This window comes from Castor canadensis, chromosome 3 (assembly GCF_047511655.1).
Source record: "Castor canadensis chromosome 3, mCasCan1.hap1v2, whole genome shotgun sequence".
In the NCBI taxonomy this organism is placed as follows: Eukaryota; Metazoa; Chordata; class Mammalia; order Rodentia; family Castoridae; genus Castor; species Castor canadensis.
In genome coordinates this window covers 16435743-16443819 of record NC_133388.1, presented here as the reverse complement: position 1 = coordinate 16443819, position 8077 = coordinate 16435743, and the positions used below count along the sequence as shown (strand labels likewise).

The 8077-nt window shown below is 42.7% G+C and overlaps 1 long non-coding RNA gene across 1 annotated transcript; it reads right to left on the bottom strand.

Annotated features, from left to right (window-relative positions):
- Positions 1–1161: 1161 nt before the first annotated feature.
- Positions 1162–7131, bottom strand: LOC141421265 (uncharacterized). Its single transcript, XR_012445873.1, has 3 exons — positions 7003–7131; positions 3043–3119; positions 1162–1594 (listed from the first exon to the last, which is right to left on the bottom strand). It is a non-coding gene; the product is annotated as an uncharacterized lncRNA (long non-coding RNA).
- Positions 7132–8077: the final 946 nt, after the last annotated feature.

The window sequence follows — 8077 nt, the reverse complement described above, 5'->3', positions numbered from 1 at the left end:
AACTATAAAATTCTTTGTCAGCAAGACCTAAGGCAGGACCTCAAATAACTGTTAAAAAAAATAGCATTTTTAAGACTCTTAAGTGGATTGTTCTCAGGCAGTCTCAGGCAAAGACACGTAAAGAAGAGCTTATTAGGCTGGTGGAGTGGCTAAAGCAGTAGAGCTCATGCCTAGCAAGCATGAGGCCCTGAGTGCAAACCCCAGTGCTGCAAAAAAAAAAAAAAAAAAAAAGTTTATTAGAGAGCCTCCTGATTTTTTTTTTTTTTTTGTGGTACTGGGGTTTGAACTCAGTGCCTACACCTTGAGCCACTCCACCAGTCCAATTTTTTGTGATAGGGTTTTTCGAAATAGGGTCTCACCAATTATTTGCCCTGGCTGGCTTAGAACCATGATCCTCCTGATCTCTGCCTCCTGAGTAGCTAGGATTACAGGCATGAGCCACCGGCACCCAGCTGACCCTCCTCATCTTAAAGAGAATTGTGCTGGCAAAAGTCCCAGCCTATAGGCATGACTTAAGGGGTAGAGTGCCTGCCTAGCAAGCACAAGGCCCTGAGTTCAAATCCCAGGATGACCAAAAAAAAAAAAAAGAAATCCCACCAATTTTGACTGGTAAGAAAGATAATATAAAATTAAGAGATTTTTTGGATCCCCAAAATTGTATAGGCAGAAAGAAGTTGAAGAAAACTACCCACCAAAGACAGGCTGTCATTCATGGAAAAGGAACGATAACTGGTCAAGTGATCTGATTCTTGCTACCATAGTGAATCTTTTCAGGGCCTTGAGTCCTGATCAAGAAGCAAACAGTATGTGCCTTGCTGGATTTCGGAATCTACAGCTATAGCTCAGGGATTCTCACAAGCCTCTCATCCCCCATTTTTGATTGGGAGGGTCTGAACCAATTGTCCTATGCTTATTCCACCCTTGTTGGGCCAGAGTAGACCAATTGTCTTTTCAGTTCATAGATTTTCACAGCAAGAATCAGTCTACTTGAGGAGTCTGGTTTATGTGGTGAGAGTCTGCACTTTAAGGTGATGCTGAGATGGGATGAGTTGAATGAGTTGAATAACGGTGGTGGTAATGAAACTGGAGTTTTGGACCCAAGGCCCAAACTCCTGGGCTTCCACATGTCAGGTCCAGCCACTCACCCTTATATGCGAAATAAAGAGGGCAGAAAAAGAAGATTTATTACATGGCCTGGGACATACCATGGTAAGAGGCAGAGTAAGCACTCAGCCCCTCTTTAGCTATCTTCAGTGTACAAACATGAGCTTTGGCTACAAATACACAAATTAGGGCATAGTTAAACAGTCCCAGGGTTTCTTGGTTGGTCATTATCTCAGTCCTTCTCCTCCAAGGATTCCAGAGAAGTTGGGTTCCAGAGAAGATATTATCGCTGTCATTACTTGAGGGCAGCAATCTGGTTCCCATGATATGATTAACTACTGCTCCAGGGTGCAGCCTCTTCATTATAGGTAATTGTCCTCATGTGGAGGGATGGTCTGTCCTACAAGGTTCTGCTGTTCTTTAGGGAAAGTTCCAGTCCTTGTCATAAAGATGCTGTTGATCATTCCTGTTCTTCATGATTCCAAGGTGGCTGCAGGAGAGAATGGCTCAGAGCAAGGAAAATAGATAGAAAATGGAGACAGAGATGCCAAGATTTTCTCCTGTTTTAAGTTAATTTGTGGGCCCAAGTAAGGAGTCAGTGCTTTTTAGCAAAAGCATTTAAGCATCTCTTACAGTAAGTATATTTTTCATGTTAGAAGGACTGAATAATTGGGGACCAGAAGTCAGCCTCCCAACACACAGAAACTGTGGAAGATAATAAATAGTTACTGTTGTGTGAAGCTACTACATTTTAATAGCTTATTGTGCACTAAAAGAAAACCAAAACACCACCATAAATATTCGTATATGTAAATATTTATAAACATGCAAATATCCGTATATATGAATATTTATATATGTGATAAAGACACTTCTATAGTTTGGATCTTGACTGTCCACAAAGCCCATGTGTTAAAAGCTTGGTCCTCAGGGTGGAGCTATTGGAAGTGAAGGAACACATCAGAGGAAGGGTCTTTAAATCATTGGGGGTATACCCCCCCAAAAGAAAAGTCCCTTCCTTTTTTCTTCATTTTTGGTTATGAAATAAGTGGTTAGCTCCACCACATGCTCCCACCATGATGTGCTGCCTTACCACAGGCCCAAAGCAGCAGAGCCAACTGCTCATGGACCAGAGCATCCAGAACCGTGAGCCAAAACTCTCTTTATGAAGTTGATAGTCCCAGGTGTTTGTTATAGTGACTGAAAGCTAATATAAGCTCTTTTCATTTTTTATTTTGAAATAATTATGGACTCACAGGAAGTTGCAAAAACAAGTGTGCACAGTTCTAGTGTATCCTGCTCCCAGCGTCTCCTACTTTACAAACTATAAAATCATATCAAAATCAGGGAATATGGTATAATGCTATTAATTTCATTCAGATCTCACCAGTTTTCACATACACCATTTGTGTGTAGGTGTGCAATTCTATGCAATTTTATGACATTATCAACTCATGTAACTACCACAATCAATTACAGAACTATTCCATTGCCATACAACAACTCTTGATATCTTGTTTGTTTATTTTGGTATTGGGGTTTGAACTCAGAGCCTCTTGTTTACTAGACAGATGTTCTACCACTTAAGCCATACCCCCATTTATCTACAAATATTCAAATTCAATCATTTCTTAAATTGCCCCAATTCTTTCATATTATTTTTTGTTTTTCATTTTACATGTTTGAATCAGTTTCCAGAAAGAAATCCCATACCTGTTAGCAGGCACTCCCATTTTCCTCTACCCACAACCACTGAACACTATCTCTGCTGTAGTCTAAATGTTTGTACCCTCCCTAAATTTATATGTTGGCATCCAGTACTCAATGTGATAGTATTGAGAAGTGGGTGTTTTGGGAAATGACTAGTACCCTTACAAAAGAGACTGAAGGAGCTGCCTAGTCCCTCCTCTATGTGAAGACACAGAAAGAAGAGTTCACCTTTGAAGCAGAAAACATGCCCTCAGCAGACACTGAATCTGCTGGTGCCTGGATCCTGGACTTCCCAGCCTTCAGATCTGTGAACAACAAAATTATATCGTTTATAAGTCACCCACTCTGTGGCAACTTGAGTAGAAAAAGACAGTCTATGGACCTACCTATTCTGTATGCTTCATATAGTGCATTTGTGTAAAATGTATTTTTTTGGGTCTGGCTTTTTCCAGCACTTTAGCATAATATTTTCAAGGATTATCCACATTGTAGCATATATCAGTACTTCACTCCTTGTTACAGCTGAATAATATTCAATTATATGGGCATACCACATTTTAAAAGCCATTCACCCCAGTACTTCCTCACACACATCAAAAAAAGGAGCGAGAATAAATAATGCTACTATGAACATTCATGTACAAGCTTTTGTGTATATAATGTGTTTCTGTTACTCTTGGGTGTACGTGGGTAAAATCCTGGATCGTTACTGAAGCCTGTTTAAGTTTTCTTGAATATGCTTTTATTTTTAAGGATATATTTCTGTGAGGATATAAAAACAACGTTCTCTGTTTTAAAGTCACTTGGAATAGTTTTGCTCTGGCTAGTTATTGCCGCATCTCAATACACAGATTATATTTCTTATTACTTTTGATTTAGGAGGAATTTCTTTTTTCTTTTAATTCTGTTTTACATTTCTATGAAATATTTATTTAGGCTTCCTGCCTTCCTTCTCTGCTTCCTGCCTTAATAATTCAAAAGGAAATGCTTTGCAGGCCCAAGTGAGGAAGGCAGCAGACATGGAGGCGCCCCAGCCTGGGGTCAGGACTTGAGTAGAGCAAGAGTTGAGGCAGATCAGTGGCCTGGCAATTGGGGCTCATGGGCAGTGACAGCACAGGGTAGGCAGACCAGTTGCACTGGGGGGGAAATGCACGAGGATAATGGGAGCTCAGGTTTCTCCTTGCCCAAGAAGAGTTACAGACTTGAAAAGGGGGGAGTGAGAATGAACCTGTGGCGTTGGATGGGATTGGAGCTATTGGTGTAAACTTGTGGTTTTCAAGTATAGAGATAAATATGGAAATAAAGAGCCAGTCACAATGAGCACACCTCGTACGGACCCTGATCTTAGTTCCTAAATAACAGGTTTTTTAGTAAGATGAGCCAAAGCTCCTTGAAGAAATGACAATTTCTAGGAGTGGGGCATAGAGAACATAAGATGATCCTGGAACAACCATGGAGCCAGAGAACAAAGAAATGCTCGAAGAATGATAGTGATGTGTCAAACGGACAAAGCCAGGATCTAGGCCCATTGAACATCAGAATAATCAATGAGAGCAACAAATTACATTCCATCCAATAAACGGGAATCCAGGGGCCTGTTACACTGACATCAATAAATTAGTGAATAAATGAATCTGAAAGAAAGAAAGAAAGCCCTTTCTTGCAGTAGACTACCTGCTCATAAACATAGAAGAAGTGATGAACTCCAGAATTACCATTGGACGATCACGGTAATTGTTAAATCAGGCGAGAAAGATAAGCTGGTGCTAACTTTCTGATTCAGGTGATAGCTAAACAAGAAGCAGGATATTTACCCAGTTCTGAAATATCACTTCAAAAATACTTTTTTTTTTTTTGCGGTACTGGGATTTGAACTCAGGGCCTACACCTTGAGCCATTCCATCAGACCTCTTTTGTGATGTGTTTTTCCGAGACAGAGTCGCAAGTTATTTGTCTGGGCTGGCTTTGAACCGAAATCCTCCTGATCTCTGCCTCCTGAGCAGTTAGGATTACAGGCGTGAGCCACCGGCACCCAGCACAAAAACACTACCTTTCAGGGCGAACCAGGGGACCCGATGGTGGAGAAACTTGGAAGAGTGCAGCGAGCTCCTCCATGAGGATGGAGCACAGCCGATTCAGCTAGTCCTAGCTGTTGGCCACCTGAGTGGTTTTCAGTCTTTCCCATTTGGCGATAGTGCTGCAACAACCGTCCTTATGCATGAGTCCTTTTGAATTTTTTAATTACCATATTATTGTTGTACTGGGGGTACATTGTGACATTTGCAAAATATACCATACTTGAAATCACCTCCTCCTTCATTCTCCTTTACCCCCTACTCCCCCATTCCTGAAATAGCTTCAACAGATCTCATTTTTCCATTTCCTTTTGATTTTTTGACTGGACGTTGTTTTAGTAAAATAATTTGATTTCACAATACTGGCCAAATCATTTTTCTCAAGATTAAGATTATTTATTCACCTTGTTTGTTTTGAGGTAGGGTCTTGATAGGTGGCCCAGGCTGGCCTCCAAATGGTGACTTTCCTGCCTTCGCCTCTTGAGTGCTGGGATTACAGGCATGTATCACCATACCCAGTGATCATTTATTCATCTTAAAAAACATTTACTGAGCACTGCTGTAGGTGCCTGTTTACGTGGAAATGAATAAAAAAGCAAAGGTCTCGCCTTGGTGAGGCTTGCTTTGTTTTTAGGGGTTTTTTTTTTCAATGCTGGGGATAGGACCAGGGCCTTTTGCATGCTAGCAAGTGCTCTACCACTGAGTTTTACTCCAACCCTAAGCTTACCTGATAGGGTTGGCACAGAAATAAACAAATATATAATTTATTTTTTCAGTACTGGGGCTTGAACTCAGGACCTACACCTTCAGCCACTTCACCAGCCCTTTTTTATGAAGGATTTTTTTCCAGATAAGGTCTCATGAATTACTTGCCTGGGTTGGCTTTGAACTGCAGTCCTCCTGATCTCTGCCTCCTGAGTAGCTAGGATTATAGGCGTGAACCACTGGCCCCTAGCTACAAATATATAACTTAATATCGGATGCTGTGATGGAAATGTATAGTTTAATAGCAAGTGCTATGAAGGAAAAGATAACAGAATAAGGGAATAGGAATGGTAGGACTGAGCTCTCTTAGGTTGGGGCATCAGGATGAGGAGCCCGATAAAGGAGGAAAGAAGCTCTGTGGATACCTGGAGGTAGAGGGAGCAACAAGCACTAAGGCCCTGGGGTGTGTGCGAGTGACATTGTACCTCACCCCGCCCCCATGGAGGAAGCAGTGGAAGTCAGTTCAGTGGCTTCTGTTTGTGGTTTTATTGTACCCCATGGCTCTAGTGCACTTTCCATTGAGGAACTCCCTTCGGAAAGGCCACTCTAATGAGATTTTTACAAGCCATCCACCCTCATCTCACTCCAGGAAGGACAACGGATCCTTTCTAGGGTGAACAAAACGCTCTTCACTTGCTCAAGGCCGTTTAGTGAATCCTCGGCCAGTACTAGGGTCCTCCACTGTGTTTAGAATGCTCTGTTCTTCGAGCACTTTCCTAGCACTAACATGCGCATCCCTCCAACCAGTCTGGGATGGGGTAGCTGGCACAGGAAATAGGGACAGGGCTGGATGTACAGTGACATTTTAGTGAGATGTCTACTCCCCAACTTGGCTTCACAGCTTTCATTTCCTGCCTTGCCTCCTCCCTAAAAAGCATCCTTACCAACCACCACCTCTCCTCATTACAGCCTTTACTGACACCAGTCCAAGCTCCTCCTTCCTTGGAGAGTTTGGCCTCTGGCTCATTGTCACTTTTCCCAGCACAATGCCTGTCACAATCCTTAGTGATTCCAATGCATCCCTAGCTAATCCTTCAAAAACGCTGAGCTCTCTGCTCCCAGGTCATCTAGAGTACTATGCTATTATAACAAGCCACAACTTTCCGGAATCTCAACTTCAAGTGTGCCATGGTTCACCACTACCAAGTTCTACTTCATTTGTTCTAGAATTCCAGCCCTAGGGGTTCTGGTAACTCTTCAGAACCATTTTGCCCACCAAGTTTCCACATTCTCTACTTCCCTCATGTCCTCACACCCATGAACCCATTGTAAACTCCATGGCCACACTCATGGACTCTTGTTTCATTTAGCTGAATGACCACTTGGTTAAATCCATTGCTCCACCTACCTGATACCTGGGCTTGTGCAGCACAAGTGGCCGGCGGGGATCACACAACCTGCTGACTCATCTCGCAAGACACTTGTGACCTCCAACAACTCCAGTAGAACCTGATGGCCCCCTCCCCCAGGCCATGATTTCCACCCCCAGAAACCATCTGCTTTCTCCCTCCTCCATTCATATTCCCACTCTGCTAAGCAGCACTTTTAGACTTCCCCCTTTCTTGAACCCTAGTAACTCTTCCTTGATTCTCAACTTTCAAGTGGTGACCGTGATTTCTACCTCACTGAGAAAATGAAACCATCAGAGGAGACCATTTGTGAGCTCCTACCAGCACCTCCACACCCTCCCCACCCCACAACTGTCTGGTCTGCCTTCCTTCCTGTTAGGACAGTGAATGGCCTGTGTTCCTCATTCAAGTCTTTCTGTCCAAGCATGCCCTCACACCTTCCCTTCTCATCCACTCAAGGCATCACTTCAGCCCCCTGTAAATTATAGTATCTCTCCCTCATATATTATAGTGTAAGTCATACAGTGGAATATCACAGAGCAATGGATTTCTCACATAATGACATAAACGAACATGGCTCCTAAATTGCACAGAATCAGTTAGGCATAGAAGAAAACACACAGAAGCATGACGTTCACAAACAGGACAAACTAGATCGTGAAGCTATACAAAGGTATAGACCTGTGTACACATAAGGAACTGATTAACCTAAAAAACAGTATGGTCCCTACTTCCAGGGAAAGAGAGGGTCATGATAGGAAAGAACACTTGCAAGCTGATTGAGGCCCTGGCAACGTGGTATTTAGGGGCCTGAGAAGTGGTGAGGTGAGCTTCCTCTTCATCACCGAGCATTAAGTGCTCCCCTTTGTATTTTGTATTTCCTCTACTGTGTTAAGTTTCACTGTGGAAGAAGATTAAAAATAGGCAGGTGTGGTGGTACACACCTGTAGTCCCAGCACTTGGGAGGCAGAGGCAGGAGGATTGCGAGTTCAAGGCCAACCTGGACTACATAGTAAAACCTTGTCTCAAAAAAAAAGAAAGTAGGTTAGAAACGCAGGGGAATCTTGTTTCCAA